At 54.0% G+C, this 19,412-nt stretch overlaps 1 protein-coding gene across 3 annotated transcripts in view; it reads right to left on the minus strand.

The window, feature by feature from the left end:
* Positions 1-19,412, minus strand: part of SCAF8 (SR-related CTD associated factor 8) — a 138,182-nt gene that overhangs the window by 17,944 nt on the left and 100,826 nt on the right. Inside the window, exons 22-23 of one of the 3 annotated variants that reach the window (XR_013813921.1) lie at positions 17,685-17,875; positions 5,974-7,092 (exon numbers count right to left, since the gene is read on the minus strand). The exons of 1 other annotated variant lie outside the window; for it this stretch is intronic. The gene's annotated coding sequence lies outside the window, so the exon portion shown is untranslated. Of the gene's footprint in view, positions 1-5,973; positions 7,093-17,684; positions 17,876-19,412 lie in introns of those variants that run through there. One more of the 3 variants, XM_079779701.1, reaches the window with a different exon arrangement.

Consider the following 19,412-nt stretch of genomic DNA (forward strand, 5'->3'; position numbering starts at 1 on the left):
CGTCTGCGTGGACTGGCCGAGGGGTCGGCGCCGAGCGGTGCTCCCGCGGCCTGCGCGGCTTGGCACGGCCCCTTGGTTGTCGTTCCCGCGTGAATAAGGTGGGTCCCTACCTGCCGGAGGGTTACCAAGCTCTTCGCAAACCTGAGGGAAAGCTATCGCCATGTGCCAGGACGGGGCCTATCATTTCCGCAGCTCACAGCCAAGGCGGGGCCCTGGGGTCAGGTGACCCTTCAGGCTCCCTCTGCCCTCTGAGATTCTAGCAGGGGGGCATCACACCACTCCTCGCCCCTCCACAACAGGCCACTCCCCCAGGGCTAAGGGGACAGAACAGGACAGACTTCCTGTTCCCCCCCAAGTCGGCCTGCAGGAATCACCGTCATCTCTATTGGTGCCGTGTTTGTGGTTCTTTCCTTTCTTCATAAATACACACACACACACACACACACACACACACACACACACACACATATATATATACACACACACATATACATATATATATATTTCAGAGAGGAAGGGAGAGGGAGAGAGAGAGAGAGAGAGAGAGAAACATCAATGGCCAGAGAGACTCATTGATGGGCTGCCTCCTGCACGCCCCCTACTGGGGATCAAGCCCGCAACCAGGGCCTGTGCCTGACCGAGAATTGAACCATGACCTCCTGGCTCATAGGTCAACGCTCAACCACTGAGCCATGGTGGCGGGGCTTTCTTTTCTTGATGAAGTTAGTTTCTGTTTATTTGAGATGAATGCAAAACAAGAGATAATTTTTAAGAGATGGGAGGAACGGAGGAGAGACTTCTTAGGTTAAAACTACAATCAGCTGTCCGTCTAACGTGCGAGGACCCGGGAGCCCACCAGCCCTTCCCTCGGGGCGTCCTTTGGGAGCTGCCTGGGCTGGGACAGGGCCCGCGGCCAAGGTGCCCGGCAGACTCATCGAGTCGGGCAGGCCTTTCACGAGTGTCCACTCCCCAGATTTCCTCAGATGGATGTGCCAAGCAGACCCCGTCCACAAAGGCGGCCGCCCAGCCCATCCTGGGAAACAGATGACACAGCAGCCTTATCCGGGAGTGGAAGGGCGTCTCAGACCTCCCACCAGCCGGCGGGAGCGGAACAAGGCCGCCCCGGGGAAAGATAAGGAGGTCCCAGGTGGCCCGGAGCTGGCTGTCACCCGACCTCGCTCATGAAGCTGACATCACCGACCCCTGAGGTGTGTTTCCTTGTTTGGGAGCCGATCAGCTTTGTTCTCCCCTGGAGATGAGTAACGGCGCCACCGTTCCCTGTGCCACGCGGTTCCACGCACTGTCACTGATCGTGTAGGGCAGTAGTCGGCAAACTCATTAGTCACCAGAGCCAAATACCAACAGTACAACGACTGAAATTTCTTTGGAGAGCCAAATTTTTTAAACTTAAACTTCTTCTAACGCCACTTCTTCAAAATAGACTCGCCCAGGCCGTGGTATTTTGTGGAAGAGCCACACTCAAGGGGCCAAAGAGCCTCATGTGGCTCGCGAGCCGCAGTTTGCCGACCACGGGTGTAGGGTAAACGGCGTTTTCACCCCACGGATGAGCGAATGCCGGCACCATCAGCTCTACTCTGGAGACAGGACCCAGGCTCCACAGGGTTAAATAACTCGCTTCAGCAAAACGTGGGTGAAGAACTTGCTTTGTATTCCGTCTACTCTCAAGTTGTAAGCTATTCTTGTCCCATTAAATATACTTTTTAAAAAAGAGCTCTCCAGCCGAAACCGGTTTGGCTCAGTGGATAGAGCGTCGGCCTGCGGACTGAAGGGTCCCGGGTTTGATTCCGGTCAGGGGCATGTGCCTTGGTTGCGGGCACATCCCCAGTAGGGGGTGTGCAGGAGGCGGCTGGTCGATGTTTCTCTCTCATCGATGTTTCTGGCTCTCTATCCCTCTCCCTTCCTCTCTGTAAAAAATCAATAAAGTATATTAAAAAAAAAAAAAAAAGAGCTCTCCCAAGAAACTCTGAGTCCTGGTGGTTTAACAGTAGAAACAGCTCCTCGTGTTCTATTTCTGACTTCCTAACGGTGGTGAGACCGCGGCTGCTGTGCCGGGCAGCGTGCGAGCTGCTCCTTCCACCCACTTGCAGCTGAGACTTGTCGCAGCTCAGGTAGAACTTCCTGCCGCGTCCTGGAAGGTGGCACCTGTCCCCTTGCCAAAGTTTAGGGGTTTAGGAAGGGAGGGGTCCTGGTTAGGATCGGCTGCGAGGAATGCCCAGCTGGAGAAGGTATGAGTGAGATCTGGCTCCAGCGAACTTGGCTGAGAGGCCACTGAGAGCCGGTTAAGTCCTGGAAGTAGAGCGCTTTTGAGTTAGGAATGGCTCACGCATGCAGGCAACTATAACCCCCAGATTCTCAGAACCAAACAAACTACCAGCTTGTCACTGGCTAGAACACGGCAAGAGGTAAACTCTGCAAGCAGTTCCCTCCTGTCCGCAGTGGAGAGCTGAGCTGACACAGCACCAGCTGTTTTTAGGGAATCGGCTCTTTGTGACCGCCTGTGTGTGAGCCCCTTTCGTTCTGTTCGCTGTGCGACGCGGACCCCGGGATGGGCACAGCCACCTTTCAGGCCACCGCCCCTCTGCTCTCAGCAGCCAGGGAACAGGCGCCGGGGGGAGGAATGTTGGGATCTGGAGACAAATGTGCAACATTCTTCTCCACAGCCAGACTTGGGACTGGAGTCCAACGTGGTGAAGGAGCCGGGGCTGTGAGTGCGGCCAGGCCTACGGCATGCGGGTGAGGGCCGGGACCTGCGGGGCGGGTAACACGCGGGGAGGAGGCAGCTCCCGGCGCGGACTGCAGAGCCTGGGCCGGCCTCCCCTTGGCAGGGTCTCTGCCAGGCCTCGTCTCCGGAGGTCCTGCCGCTCTGTGACCTGGGAAGCTCCCTGCCGTGACCTCCAGTCCCATGAAGGGTGTGCACGTCCGGTGCTGACGTCTGCACAGGCAAGGTGAGCTCTAGATGCCACGGACACTTCTAGCAAACGTGTCCCTCTCCTGCCAGTAATGCGGGGGAGATGGATGCGTGGAGGGGGAGGTGCCCAGAGGAGGTCTCTTTGCTGTGTCTCCTTCCTTAGCCTGTGGACATTGGGTGAGGGAACTTTTAAATCAGTGCAACTCTTCGTGAAGGGTCCTCGAAGATGATAGAGTAAATTTAAAAAATATATATATTTTTTTAAATAGCAACTGTTGCTACTCAAATATAATAGTCTCCTCCCGACCCATGACAACCCAGGCGGAATTATAAAAGGTGTGTTCAGGTTCTTGTCCACAGTTACTGAAGGCCACGTTTACTTCTAGACTACGGAGTCTCTGGTGGAGTTTTAAATTTGTGTTAATCATATGAATGGTATCTTTTTTAGAAAGTATATCTGAGTACAGTACTTGAACTTATATATAAAACATTTAGATAATCAAGTGTGCAAATACAGTTTTCTAGTTTATAATCTTTCCTTTTTTAAAAAAATATTTTTTAATTGATTTCAAAGAGGGAGAGATAGAATCATCAATGATGAGAGAGAATCATTGATGGGCTGCCTCCTGCATACCCCCTACTGGGGATCGAGCCCGCAACCCAGGCATGTGCCCTGACCAGGAATTGAACAGTGACCTCCTGGTTCATGGGCCGACGACACTCAACCACTGAGCCACACCAGCTGGGCTATCATATTTCTTAAACTGTAACAATAGCCACTTGATCTGTTTGTCTATTTTGAAATTAGGCATTTATTTCTGCAACAACACAAGAATGTGTGAAAACGAGCTTCATTTTTTTTCCTTGTAGTCCCCGGGGTAGAGTCTTTTTTCTACACTATTTGAAAAAATGTTTTGAAAGAGATGTGCACCTTGGAAGACATGAGAGCAGCAAGCACAGCATTTCTCAGACACGAAGGAGCAGCGAATGTCCATAAACAATGAGCCCGGCCCCGTCTGCCCACGGTGCGGGCCCCCTCCTGGTGGGCAGTCCTAGAGGGAGCCCAGCCACAGAAACGAGGTGACTCGATGCCAGCCACGCGTGTGGAATAGCCCCCTTCCGAAAAGGGACCCGGACACAGTGCACTGGGAGGAATTACTAGCAACGAGGGGAAGGGGCTCTCACCCAAGGCACCAAACCTGACCGCCCCCAACTGCTCGTCTTCAGAAATCATTCACGCACCAATTGCCTCGGATGAAAGCCATCACCCATGCAGTTCCTATGCGGAGGCTTCGTCTTTTTTGTCTTTTTTTAACTCTCTAAAGAATGTATTAACCCCAAAGAAACTGCTTAGGACCACCATCTCATTTGAATGAGATCTCGGCATTAGAAAGTGAGAGCCGGGCCAGCGTTTCCTTACAAACCAAACCACCCGCAGCCAGGATCCTTTCTACATGTGCGACTGCCCAAAGCTTCGGTGTGTCAGTCCCTGGCACTGGTCTCTAAAACCAGCGGGGCGCGGTAGGACCCCCGAGACCGAGGCCGTCGCAAGCTTTCCTCTGCCTGGGCCAGGAGCGGGGAGCGAGGTGTTAGATGTTCACGCTGCCCGCGAGCCGGTCGGATGCTGGGGAGAGGGGCGTGAGGATTCGGAAAAGGGAATTCACCCGGAACAGAGGCAGCACCCTGTGCCCTTGTTGCGGCGCCCTGGATTTTAGACGGGTTGCTCCGGGCGGACGGGCCCTGCTGTCCCCCTGTGGTCAGACAGCTCCGCCCCGAGTGCCCTCCACCCCGTGGACGGCACTGCACGCACCTCAGGTCTGCAGGAAGGACCCTCCTGCTAAGTGTTCGCTGTTCTTTCTCCTCCCGCCCCATCCACTGAGAAGAACCCGCCCCTCCTGCCTCCTGTTTATGTTTTTCTAAATTTAACAGTTCCAAAACCGTTTTCTCATAGATGCACCAGACTGTCCGAGCTGTTCCTTTTCAGGGTGGGGTGGCCGGTGGGATGGGAGCAGCGGGGAGGAGGGGGGAGCGAGAGTGGTAAGTCAGTAAATCTGCCAACTGCCAGTTTCGTTACAAAAGAACAGAAAGGGACCTTTTCTTATTTCCACACCAAATGTGGTGAAAGTGCCAAGCAAGGTCTCCACAGGTGTGCGTGTTTGGATTGCTTTGCAGTTGTTTTTTTTTTTTTTTTTAATTTTAATTTCTCACTACAATAAAAGCACACACTGTTTCACACTGGGCAGTCAAACACAAAAGATGCCACTGAAAAGCCTATAGCTATGGCTATATTACCCACAACCTTCTCCAATTTTCTGCTTATTTAATAGAAAACATTATAATCAAAATGAGTTAGAATTATATTGTAATCAATTTAACAGAAAATATAGTATAATCAGAAACTGAAGATATTCCCAATCAGGGCACATAACTAGGTTTTGGGTTTGATCCCCAGTCAGGGTGCATATGGGAAGTAACCCTTCTCTCTCTCTCTCTCTCTCTCTTTCTCTCTCTCTCTCTCTGTCTCTCCAAATCAATAAACATATTCTTGGGTGAGGATTAAAAAAAGATAGCTAGGGTGGAAGTCTTCAGAGGTGATCGTTAATCCATGCTGTAGAATGCATGATGAAAAACACCATGGCATTCAAAACTATCTCAGCCTTTCCACAAATAACAGAGTGTTTGTTTAAACACAGAAATCTACAGTGATTCAATGCAGGAGACTGTGACAGGCCTGAACTATGTATGCATCTCTGTGTCCATATATGTGACGATACAAATTTCTTGGTTGCTAGGCAAAGATGAACCACCAAAGACACAGTAAGCTACAAAGCAAAGCAAATGACTTAACAATCAAAATTAGTTTCGGTTTTTATCATGAATGTGTCCAAAGTGGCAGCATACTGTGAGAGCGTTAGGTTCTCACTGATTACGTTTCAAGAGACCACAGACTCCGGCATTCCAAGCACTTTAATTCGTGACAGAGCCAAAACAAATAGAAGAATGATAAAAACATTCTTTCAGGTATAAAGAGTGCTCATACTTGAGTTTTTGTATTTCCCCCGCTGCAGGTATTGTGAACACTGGACATTTCCAAAACACAAATCCTGGCCTGGAGACTCAGAGAGGAATTTCGTCGTCTCTGCCCGAATAAGACGCGAATAGAAATGTACTTATAAAGTATGCTTACAATACAATGTAATACGCCCGTTCGTTGCCATTTTGCTTCCTCGCCCACTAGGTTTGGCATCGGCCACCGGGCACCTGCCATTAGTAACGCTGAGACACGAACGCTGGAGTGCAGCACCCAGAACACCGTATCGAGCCCTGGATTCTCTCAGGGCTGCACTTTTTTTTCAATGAACGCTGAGGACGTCCAACGTTGGATTCTGTCCAAGGCGATGACCAATGATAATGATGAAAGCCACCGTCAAGAGCTCAGTCTACGCATGCTGTGTTCCAGAGAACAGCCTTGGTCACTGCCGCTCCGGCTCTAGGAATCTGTGGTCCCAGCACCATGGGACCTTCTCCCCTGGAGGGGTCTCCTTGCAAACTGTCCTTCCGCCGCGGCCCCGGATGGAGACGCAGATGGAGCCCGCTGCCATGTATGCTGCCGTCAGCTCTGGTCCAGCGGACGCCGCCCTGCTCATCTGCGTGGATCCTCAGCAAGAACAACGACGGACTAGAAACTCATAGAGTTTGTGTTTCAAATTTATAAAATTAAACCTGCTCCCACAGGTGATATAGGGAGGCATGCTCGCAACCTCTGGATTCAAGCGGAAGCAAGGCCCGAGGGCACAGGGCCTTCTCGGTGGGTAACGGCGGGTTCCTGAAGGCTTCCTTGCACAGGGTCCTTGCACAGGGTCCTTGCACAGGGTCCTTGCACAGAGTCCTTGCACAGGGTCCTTGCACAGAGTCCTTGCACAGGGTCCTTGCACAGGGTCCTTGCACAGTTTCCTTGCCCAGGGTCCTTGCACAGAGTCCTTGCACAGAGTCCTTGCACAGTTTCCTTGCCCAGGGTCCTTGCACAGGGTCCTTGCACAGGGTCCTTGCACAGAGTCCTTGCACAGGGTCCGGCGTGGCGCACACGAGCCCTCTGCTGCGCGTCTCGCTTATTCCTACAAGGCCTGGGGCGCGGGCAGCTGCCAGCACTTCATTCATCCTGCCTGTTGACAAAAGGAACAATAACTGGTCATCACTGGTCAATGGAATCACTTCTCCTAGTGTTGTGTGTGTGTTTTTCTCTCCCCGAGATAATTCCTACAGAGGAGACGGTGTCAATACAGCAGCAAGCGTTTCCCTGTCTGACGGAGGTCTGTGCTCTGCAGCGCCTCGTCTTCTTCCAGGGGAGCGGGGAGCACGGAGCACCGGGTCCGTCTCTCCTCGGCTGGAACGGCTTGGAGAGACCCCCGTCCCGGACGCCAGGACCTCGCTGGCCGGGCTCCTTCACACACAGGCTAAGAGGACGTCCCTGGACGAGGTCCGAAAGGGGAGGCCAATCCGACCGCAGCGAGGGCCTCCTGCAGTCCCTGCCTCACGGCTCCTGGCGAGCAGGGCCGGCCACGGTCCCGCTTACGAAACCTGCGCGTGGGCCCCCGGGGTCCCAGTCCCGCCGCGAGCTGAGAGCCGGCTGAGCGCCCCGGGAGGCTCAGAACATCTGCTCGCGTCTGACGTCAACCAACATCTGCTCGAATGACGCTGTGATGGAGTCAGATGGACACACAATTCTGAAGATGCACGTTCCTACATCTCTCACTGTTTTAAGACCTAAGCGTGTCATGTTTTTGCTACCTGCTTGTTTTTGTGAATTAGGAAGTAATTCTATAACACCTGAAAAGCACATCAGTACACTGACATGGAAGCCGTATGTAAGAGCATGCGACACAGCCATGAAGGTCAACAGGTTTAAGTAATTATGTCCAATACCTTTACCAAGAGACATGCATCTGGTCAGCACGGTGGGGTCTAGACCCAGGAAGTCTGACGCTAGAACGGGTGCGCTCACCATTATGCCACACCACCTGCCTCGTGTTACAGGCACTGAGTGGCGGGGCAGGGAGCGGGCGGACCAGGCCTCTGACTCCGGCAGCGCTCCTGCTCCTCGGCACGCTGTCTCGGCTAGTGACCCCCATGAGGGCGCACTCCTTATTCACTATCGTGACTCCCTCTTCCGCCTGGTGTGGTTACACAATTGCCTTACGAGGAACACCCTGCAAGACAGACCGACAGCCCCCCCGAAGCGGCTGTGGTTCGGAGGAGTGCCCTGCCCAGTGTTCACGGCGGCCGGCAGCGCGGGGACTCGCACCCCCGCCCCTCCCACGGCGACACCCTGCAGGAGTGTCACGTGCTGCGGAGACCCACCTCGAAGCGCCAAAGAAGCCCCACGGCCACGGAGAGCGCGGCCACCGCGTGGCACCCCCACCCCGGCCGCTCCCCGCTCCTGGCGTAGCCGAGCGCTGGGGGGAAGCATGCATCCTCGCTCACTGAGGGGTCAGGCTTTGTCACCAGGTGCCAGCGTGCCCCGCGGCCCCCCACAACACTGCCATAATGTCATACGCGTGAAAAGTAGGAGGCCCAAACCCCACTTTTCAATGAGAACGTGGCACAAAGAATAAGACTTAAGAAACGGAGACGTAGCGGCGCCTGGAAGAGGAAGTAACACCTGGAGGTGGAGGTAAGTGTAAAAGTTCCAGAACCAGTTTCTGCAGCTCCAGTTGCCATAACGGTGTATTCGCTGCAGCTGTCTTTAACGGGGCCCTGCGGGGGTAGTTACCCTTAGAAAACGGGCACCGTTAAGGGAACAGGGGGCAGGCACTCCTGACAGCTGTCACCCACGGGGGCTCCTGGTCCCTGGGGACTGGCACACACATCTCGCCCACGCCGCACCAACAGCCCTGTGAAGCAGAGGGTGGGAGTCCCACACTGCAAAGGAGGAAAAGGGGGTTCAGGAGAGTCAAGAGCCTGGCCAGGGTGACACAGCCAGAAAGTGGCCGCGACCGGAGTTCCAGCTAAGCGTGCCTGACCCCCGAATTCTCTGCCTTTCCTGCCACAGGGATCCCCCCAGCTTCCTGCACTGCCAGGCACGTGAGTGGCCACCCTGGCAGTAACCCCGCTGCTGAGCGGGACCACAGGGGAGGCGACCTGCTTTCAAAGCAGCCACAGCCTCGCTGGCTCACACAAACCCAGGTCTGGAGGTAGGGGCCCCGTTTCTACATTAATTGTACGGTCGCAGGAGGGGGAGAAGGACCAGCAGAGCGCGCCCCCTCGGAGGAAGAACCACAGCCCGGCCGGCTGCAGGGAGAAACAGAAACCAGGCTAACAGCCTGAGGGCGTCTGTGGCCTGGTGCACATCTTTCCTCCTTAAGTACATGTGTCTGACCTCCAAATGACCTACCAGCAGGCCGGGCACTGCCCACAGCCCCAAGCACCACCTCTACACCACAGGGGAGAAAGAGAGGCCGGAATACCTGGAGGGACGAAATTAGGGGGCTCGGGCCCCTCTGTCATTGATTAACCTCCTTCCTTCCTTTCTTCCCCCGGCAAACCTCTCCTGCTGGCTGGGATTCCTCTCAAGAGGAGGACGGAGAGAAAACATCCCGGGGTGATGTGTCCCAGCACTAAAGCCACAGAGTTTATCACCAGCGGCCCCGCAGGGAGGTGACGGGCTGTACCAGGAACACTGGGCCTCCCAGCCCTCTCGGAGCCGAGCCTCGGCCCCTGCCCTGCCAGGCGAAAGGGGAGCCAATGGCTCCCGGTGCCAGGCCCCATCTGCGCCTCCAGCTGGTCCACGCGGCCGGCCGTATGGGAGCAGGAAGGCGGGTGCAGACCAGCGTGGACCAGTGTGTGCACGCGTTCCAACATCATCTGCAAGTGTTTATTGTTCTGCAGTTGAAAACCTACTCACGATGTGGTGAGTGACGTCCCGCTGGATCAGAACACTGTGAAGTCAGGCCTTGCCAAGGACCAAGCGTCAGGATGATCAAACAGAGGCAATGATTTGCTTTTAGGGAAGTTTATCTCTGTGATGGGGGATACCCCGCTTCCTCTGTGAGACAGAGACCATGCTCTGCTTCCCAGGCCACACGTGACATATAATCTTTGAGATTCCCTAGAAAAGCTAGTTAATGCCAGCAGATTGAAAGAAGGATATTAGTGCTAAGACAGACCTTAGCAATTACAGGACACGAAATTCCCATTTTAAACACTAGAAAATCAAAGCTCAGAAGTTTCACACTCGCCCATGGGCACACAAAGATGGAAAATCTAGATGATCTGCTATCTTGTCCCACAATATAGTCTTTGCCGTACACTGAGTGGCCAGATTATTATGATCTCTGAACGCATAATAATCTCGCCACTCAGTGTATGTGTGTGTGTGTGTATTAGAGGCCCGGTGCATGAATTCGTGCATGGGTGGGGTCCGGCCAGCCTGGCCAGGGGGAGGAAACATGGGCAGTTGGCCGGCCTGCCTGCTGGTCGAACACCTGGTCGAGGGGACAATTTGCATATTAGCCTTTTATTATATACAATATACACTGAGTGGCCAGATTATTATATGTTCAGAGATCATAATAATCTGGCCACTCAGTGTATAACATCCCTCATTCATTTAATTCAAACATTTCACATATTAAATCCTGGAAAACTGTGCCACTTGGTATGAATGGTCCCAATAGAACAGGCCTGGACCACAGTGGACTGAGCGGCTTCAAAGGCGTTGAAGCCCAAACCCATGCGAGCAGGTGGAGGAAGGCGCAGGCCCAGATCTGGGAGCCCCTCCAGCGAGCGCATCCGTGGAGAGGCAGTGCGGCACGCTGGCTCAGCGCCGGTTCAGCACGTGGAGAGGCAGTGCAGCACGTGGAGAGGCAGTGCGGCACGTGGAGAGGCAGTGCGGCACGTGGAGAGGCAGTGCGGCACGTGGAGAGGCAGTGCGGCACGCTGGGTCAGTGCCGGTTCAGCACGTGGAGAGGCAGTGCGGCACGCTGGCTCAGCGCCGGTTCAGCACGTGGAGAGGCAGTGCAGCACGTGGAGAGGCAGTGCGGCACGTGGAGAGGCAGTGCGGCACGTGGAGAGGCAGTGCGGCACGTGGAGAGGCAGTGCGGCACGTGGAGAGGCAGTGCGGCACGTGGAGAGGCAGTGCGGCACGTGGAGAGGCAGTGCGGCACGCTGGGTCAGTGCCGGTTCAGCACGTGGAGAGGCAGTGCGGCACGTGGAGAGGCAGTGCGGCACGTGGAGAGGCAGTGCAGCACGCCGGTTCAAGTGTGCAGCCCGCGGTCAGGCCGCCGAGCCTGGCGTCTCTGATTTTGCTCCGTGTTAAGCGTGCAGTCCGTGGGTAAGCTTACTGTGAGTTTCCTCAGCTGTAAACTGGCGATGGATACCCACCGCTGAGGCCAACTGCGGGCATTCAGGGAGGGGCACGAATGATGCAGGATGCAGCAAGTGGACTGTTACACGTCCAGGATGACTCATCGATGCTCAGGGGACAGGAACCAGGCGGAAGTTTGCCATTCCCTCTGCCCGCATGCTGTTCCCTCTCCTCTCTACCTTGAGAGCGCTTGGCTGCCTGCTAAGTGGCGGAGGCCCAGTCAGCAGCCTGCCTGACCCCACACCCGGCACAGCCTGTCCCAGCACCTCCTCCCTTTCCCGTGACCGCGGGCTCTCTGAGATGACTGACGGCCCTCCCCTCCTCCTGGATCAGGGGGCCGGTGATTCTGCTGACCACACACTCCACTCCACTCAGGCCACCCCAGAGTCAGGATCCCTCCCTTCTCGGCCGTGCACCCCACCCCAAACCAAACTATCCTGTCCTCCCTCCTCCTGCAACACTCCTCTCTCCAGGCCATTCCTATTCGCAGGAGAGAATCCCCACAAGCAACTAGGAATCTATATATTTTATAAATATACGTGCACATCTATATATTTTACACGTGAAAGCTTATGCCTTTGGAGAGGTACCGGAAAAAAAAAGAAAGAAAAGAATTGCTGTTAACAGCTCACATATGCCCTGACAAGTCTGCACGCCGACACCTGCACCTTGGGATGGGTGGTGGGAGGGAGGCGAGAAGCAGAAAGAAAGGGAGGAGCAGGCGGACCATGTTAACGGGCGGGAAGAACGGACCACGGGCTCCGTGAGAGCTACGCCGGGCCGGCCTGTGTTGTGATAAGATCCCCGCGCCCGGGCATGGGGCTGCTCCCTGGGACTGAAGGAATGAAAGTGGAACAACAGGAAAGCGTCATCCTGGACGTGAACAGTCCACTTGCTACCTCCTTCCTCACTGCAGACCATCCGTGTGAAAACAGCCCGAGACAGTCACCGTCGGGCAGTGGGATCCGGGCAGGGGGATCCCCCCTGGAAGCCTGGAGCGGGGGCTGAGCTAACGCTCATGAAGTTTACACGAGAGCCTCCCCTCCCAGCTTAAAGGTGAACAGGTTCCATCCTGGGTTTCCAAGAAAAGACACTGTCACATTTAACATGGACTTAGTCAAACCGAAATCAACGACTAGTGCACTTTGAATTATTTTAAACGTCCACGTTAAAAGACTTCCAGTATTTTCATAGGCATGCCGCCTTATGCATGGAGCACTATACTCTAGAAGCACAGGACGTCAATGACGTGTTCTTTTTAGAGTACTGGAAGAAGTCAGTGTTTAAAGAAACCCTTTCGAAAACTGAACAATCAATCATCCGTTTTTTAGAATTTCGACTTCCATACATCAGTTTGCTTAGAGCTAATTCAGTCTGGTGTCCTCAGCTCTCTTCTCAACTGAGCAGGAGACGACAGGCCGCTCGGGGGACAGATGCTTTCCGGTACCGGCAGCAGAAACTCATCTGCAAACTGACCCCGCGGCAGAGGGCTGGCATGACTGCGTCGGGAGATGACAAGCCACTCGCTTTCCTGGGAAGCCAGGAAACAGAGCCAGGGAAGCTGACCTGCAGAGCTCTGGGGCGGGAGACATCCCCATCCCCACCCCCCGCCGTGGGACAGCGAGCCCCGCACGGAGCAAGGCCCTGGTCGGAGGGGACAGGCAGCAGAACAGGCTTCCTGGCCCAGCCTGGCCTCAGGGTGGACTCAGGCCTCCATCGGATCTGTACTTTGTGGGCATCTGCGTCCTCTCCTTACCTAGAAGTATCTAAAATCGGGAACTGCCCGCTTAAAAGAAGGTAAGTGAGTGAAATTACAAGAAGAAAAGAGAGAGGCTGTTATTCCTCCTGTGAGTCTGGTGGGCGGTGCCTGTTCTGATGGGCGATCGGAGTGGCCTGCGTTGTCTCGTGTGCTCTAAATGACGGGACAGGAACTGGCCCCACGTCCAGGGTGGGCGCAGTGCAGAACGAGCGAATGCAGCGACCAGGGTCACGTTCACGCTCACAGCCAGAGCAGCGAGGACACCGCGCTGAGCCAGCCCGTCACAGCCTGTGACGACCTGGCGCCTGGACAAGCACTCTACTTGAGCCGCAGGCCTTCTGTTCCCTTTTCTTCTTTGCACAGAATGACAGTCTTCAGGAAGGCCCCCGCCTTCTGTTAGCGAGGTCACGGAGAACCCCAAGCGTGACCCGGGTTAATGAACCACTAACAGACACTCTTCCTCTACAAGCACGGCGCAGTCTGGGGAACGTTAGTCTTGGGCGGATCTGAAAGCGCGGAACAGAACGGGCCGTGACTGTTTGTAATGCGCTGCTTTCCACAATCACATTCCTCAGCAGCCACGGCTGGCCAGGGTTTGGGGTAAGAAGACGACTGGCAGCGTGTGAGAGCTGATGCGCCGCGCACCCGTGCCCCCACGACTTCCTCACGTGCTCGGGAGCTGGTGTGGCCCGGGCCATCCGCCTCAGGACTCCGGGCCGTGACACCTGCATTCCGTCCGGCTGTGCGGAGTCCCAGTCCCTTTCCCAGAAGATCCCAGATGTGAGCCAGCCCCCCAGTTACAAATCCCATCCCAGTATGGAACTCCCCCTAAAAACAGGTGAGCCACGATGAGCCCGGTGGAGACGCGGAGGACCGCAGTCACTGGGTGACTCGCCCGCCCGTGACGCGCTGCCACCCACGTGCCTTGCTATTCCCCTCTGTGCCGCAGCTGGAGGACAGACTGTTACACGCTGAGGCGGCCGGGAAGAGCTGGGGCCACACAGGTGAGAGCCAGCACCACCACGGGACTCGAGCATTGCTTTGCAATTCCTTTCCCATCTCCAAGCTGCCAGGGTCCAGCATGTAGGGCAGTGGTTCTCAACCTTCCTAATGCCGCGACCCTTTAATACAGTTCCTCATGTTGTGGTGACCCCCAACCATAAAATTGTTTTCCTTGCTACTTCATAACTGTAATTTTGCTACTGTTAATGAATCGTAATGTAAATATCAGTGTTTTCCGATGGTCTTAGGCTCTACAGCAGCGGTTCTCAACCTGTGAGTTGGGGGTCACCACCACACGAGGAACTGTATTAAAGGGTCGCGGCATTAGAAAGGTTGAGAACCACTGGTGTAGGGCGTCCGGATGCCGAGCAGCCGGGGCAGAGGCCGTCTGCCCAGTCCCGCATGAGATCCCACACCCCCCTACACCCCTGCCCTGCCCCACCGTCTCAAAGAAACATTTTGAAAGCCACTGATCTTACTCAACTTTTGTCTGGAAAGGCTTGTTCTAAAGTGATGTTATGCACTCTCGATGAATCAGGTCAAATTAGGGGCCAGCACAATGCAGGCCCTGGACCCCCACAAAATCCCCCGGACCAAACCCTCCTGTGAGCTCAGGGGCCACTTTCTTGCTTGGTATCTCCTGCCTGTCCACATGTCTCGTGGACTTTTTTCTTTGCTTGCAAGTCAGGCACAGGAACCTGTCCTCCTCCGCGCAGCCCTGGATTCTGAGGTGTCTCTGAGTTCTCCCAGTGCCCAGGATGTAAGTTCTCGCGGCCAGGGCCCCCTGCGGACAACGAGGCCTCTCACAGTCTTCTCCCGCTCCCAGGCCTCCTCCCCTGACGGGCGGTTTCTGCTTTATCCCTGGACAGAACGCCACAGGCCCAGCAGGGGCCACCCGCTGCCTCGTGGGTTTTCACCTGACACTCATCAGCAGGATGACATGTTGGGTTTCTCAGCCCTCTCTGTCAGCTTCCCCTTCTGACACTCCGTCCACTGAATTTCCCTCCGAACCCTGTGAAATCTGTCTTCCAAGACATGGGACAGTGCCAACAAAGGGCTGGCCAAATGCGATCAAGGCCCGTATCACCCCGTCCACAGCAACAGCGACCGCTTACTTCACACTGTGTCTCTGCCATGAATTCCCGTACGAACCCGGACAAACAGTCCTGTTCCCCATTTGTGCGGAGATCGGAGAGGCCCGCGGCCCGAGGCAGCACAGCGAGGAAGTGGCAAAAACCAGGCCCCGCACCCTGCACTGTCTGACACTCTCTAGAAAGTTCTACTGTTTCTCTCTCTTTTTGATGAGAACAATTTAACTACTTCTTTCCAGCGTTTACGCATATTATTCATTTTTTTTCTAGCTAAATTTTTAATTTTGACCCATATACATATGACATAACATTATATTAGTTTCAAGTGAAAAAGTTTTCTCTTTGCAATGTTTCATTCTATATGGAAAACAGAATAATTCTTCTATATTTTTCTAAATTAAAAACCACCTAGATTTAGGATTATAGGATATTTTACTTTTCTCATACCTTACCTCTTATACTTTTTTCTATCGTATGCATTCGTTGTGTTGTTTTTAAAATAGAAACAAGAATAGAAATAGAATCTGCATATTTTGAGACTCTATTTTATCTATACAACTAGAGGCCTGGTGCACGAAAATCATGCATGGGTGGGGTCCCTAGGCCTGGCAGGCGATCAGGGCTGATCAGGGCCTGCTGGCCAGGCGGAAGGGGGTGGGGGGCAGGGAGGGACTGCGGGAGGTTGGCCGCTGGCCCCAGGAGGGAACCAGCCCTTGGCCCCCCTGGGAAAGGGGCCATGTCCGTTGCCACCCACCCCAGGTTCCCGGTCCCAGCCTGGGCCCGAAGGCATCACGCAGTTCCCCGCCTCCCCCCTCCTCCTTCCCCTACCGCCACGCCACCACGGGGGCCTGCTGGCTGGGGGAGGGACAGGGCCTGCCAGCTGCGGGGAAGACCAGGGAGAGGTTGGCCACTGGCCCCAAGGAGGGAGCCGGCCCTCTGCCCCCTGGGAAAAGGGCTGCGTCCGCTACCACCAACCCCCGGTTCTCAGTCCCAGCCAGGGGCCCGACGGGGGGGAGGGGGGGGACTGCAGGAGGTTGGCCAGCCAAGGGAGGTTGGCTGTGGGAGCGCACTGACCACCAGGGGGCAGCTCCTGCATCGAGCGTCTGCCCCCTGGGGTCAGTGTGCGTCATAGTGACCGGTCGTTCAGGTCGTTCCGGTCGCTTAGACTTCTATGGGACAGATACTATTTCTTCTTTAAGAACATTTAGCAAAAGTTTAAAAAATTAGAAAAGGGAACTTTTGCAAACTAGAGAGTCTTCATGATTGGAGTTCTGTTTAAAAAATTGGAAAGGTACGTTTGTTTATTTTTTAAAGAGGCACCACCCAGCCAGCGGCGTGGGAAGGGGCTTGCAGGCCCTCAGTCCCATTCCCTCCGCCAGCCCGGTCCAGGCGTCTCTGCTGACGCGCCCCTCCTGCACCCACTTTGAGCTGCCTGTGTCCAGAGGGGAGTCTAGCTCCCCAAGGCCTTCTGTTTACCTCCCAACCTCATCAACTTCTACATGGGAACGAACATGATTAATGTGTGTGGGCACAGGGTGGACCTAGCCCCATAGGCCTTAGTATACTTGTTAACTAACCAAGGTGAACACTTGGGAGTGTTTCTAAACATGTTCCAACCACGTTCACGGTTTATCTGAGCACTGTGCAAACCTCAAGTTCACAAACTGCACGTGTGGTCTTGCAGGAACCTGGACCCGTCCCCGGCATGCTGAGTAACCTCTCCAAGGTTAGAGGCGATGACAGCGTCAAGGGCTGTCACATGAACTCTCTTTTAAAAGCTGCATTCAACCTAAATGGTCTTTAGATAAACTCCCGAGTTAATTTAAGCAGCTTAACTCTAATCCAGGCAAGTCTGTTGGGAAGAGAGACGCTTGCAGCCTTCAGTACAAAGAGGAGCCCTTTTGCTCCGTTGGACAGTTCTGTACATTGACACGCATATTCACAGTTTTAAAAGTTATAGAGGTCAAGGGGCTGGCAGCTGGCCGAAATAATCCCATAATCTGAAAAAATCTGTAGGTGCATCTGCTGGCAGTTCTGAGTTTCTGCCGCCGACTAACGATTTGGTGACAGCGAGCTGTCTTCAATTAATGGTCCAGAGAACGTTTCATCGTCAGACTTCAGAAGAAGAGCCAGGATTTTCTGGGATTTGGTTATATGAAGCGTCATCATAGTTTTGCTTTTTATAAATCTTTTATATCTACGGTTAATAAGCAAGATGTCTTAAAAAATGCTTTGTCTGACTTTCTAAAAGCGCTTAAGTGAGACTCATCTCTGAACCTGATAGATAAAAACTTCTTAAACCACCATAAAAACATGTAAAACTACCACCACGTTATATTTTCACATCGCCCCTTTCCTCAAGACTATGCCATTCCCCTTGTGTTTTGCCCTCAGCAAACTTGGGACGGGACTTGACCAAGGTCCACTGTCCCAAAGAGGTTCCCTTGGCCTTCTTAGGCCTGCAATTGCCCCCTCCCCGGCCCCCGGCCATCTTCCTGTGAAATCACACCCCCTACCATCTTCAAAAACCATGAGACTAACCTTCCTCTGAAGCCTCTCAGGTGAGTCCCTCTCAGCCGCCAGACCTGGATCCCGGGAGTCCCACGCAACACGGGGCACACACTTGGTTTCCACGCTTTCCTGCCTTCTGTCACTATTACACCCGGAGCTTCTAACGGATGACAGCATGTCATTGCTCTAGCACCCAACACAGGGCCTGGCCACTCAATCATCTGTTGGGTGAACAAATAAACAAAGCCTAAAGCCAAACTGATGACCAATATGTGCTCATTCTTTATAGTTAAAGCTTCTCCTCGTTCTCTACTATTTCAAATAATAATGCAGGACATCAGAAAATCTATGGTAATACCGTATTTTCTGATGTATAAGACGACTTTTTAACCCAGGAAAATCTTCTCAAAAGTCGGGGCTCGTCTTATACGCCGGGTGTCATCTTATAGGGCGGGTATATCCCAAACTCTATATTTTAACTGGAAAAGTTGGGGGTCGTCTTATAAACCCAGTCGTCTTATACGCCGGAAAATATGGTACTTTTTTTTTTTCTTCTTCCACTTGAAAACTAAAAGGATGGTAGAAAAAGTCTCAGACGCTGGCATTTCCCGCCTCGTCCTATAGCTTTTGGTTTAGGAATCGTTGGCTCTTAGACTATAAATTTCATGGATATGAATCTAATGTCTTATTCAACCTCCTTCCAACTATAAAACACCCAACAATTATTTCGGGGAAGGCCTAGGAGGGTGGGCTGGACACTCTTTACTTTCCTTTGAATGGAAAAAAAAAGAGAGAGAACAAAGCAGAGAGTTAGAGATGCGTGATACACAAAACACCACTTTACTAAAATCAGCAGAGGCACAGGAGTGACCTACGGAGCAAGCGAGGAGCACGGTGCGTGCTTTAACCTCGAGGGAGTGAAGGTCTTCCGGACACGCAGAGCCAGGCAGCCCCGCACCGGCAGCGTGGACAGCGCGTGCCATTGGGAAGGCCGGTGGGGAGCCCTTGCAGGGAACTGGGTAGTTGGTCTCCGGGACAGTCAACGGTCGGAGGTTCACAGCTCCTGTGTGACGCTGGACACAGGGAGGGAGGTAGACGCTCATCATTTTGACCAGCCCTGGTACTGTCCACACCAGTACCGATGGGCATTCGTCAGCTTCACTCCTTTGACCGCCAGGTTGGGATGCGTGCTTACCGGGACAGTGTGACTAGTATCCACTGAGAGGTGCAGTGGGCACGCCGTGTCTGCGGGCATTTCCTGAAGGAGTGGCTTCCTCCTAAGTCCCTAACCCTCAGAAGGAACAACGTTTTACTTGGGTCGCCACGACGGGCGGAGTCTTCCTTCCGCAGCCAAGGCCGCTCTGTCCTGGTCACACGGACGCCATCACCAGAGGCTTAATGCTGACACGCTGCTACGTTTCACAGCCCGGGCGACAATGGGCTCATCACAGCGCCGTGGCGGAGGGGACATTTACAGAGCACGCGCCAGCACGGACGCCGGAACACAGTCACCTGTCTCCCCCCTGATCGCAGGACAGGTGCGCGGCGCCTTCTTTCTGGATGAGAAACGGGCTCGGGGGTGAGAAGGGTACGAGGCAGGAGTCAGAGCCAGGAACCGAACCCCGGCCTTCAGGTACCCCGCACCCTGTCCCAGCCCCTGGGACAATCCAGAACCTGTGTGACCGCTGTTACCAAGAATGCCACTTCCCCGTTTTTGACGGCTAGGAAACTAATTAAAATGAAATACTACCTCCTTGC

The sequence above is a fragment of the Cnephaeus nilssonii genome, assembly GCF_951640355.1.
Source record: "Cnephaeus nilssonii genome assembly, chromosome: 9".
Classification (NCBI taxonomy): Eukaryota; Metazoa; Chordata; class Mammalia; order Chiroptera; family Vespertilionidae; genus Cnephaeus; species Cnephaeus nilssonii.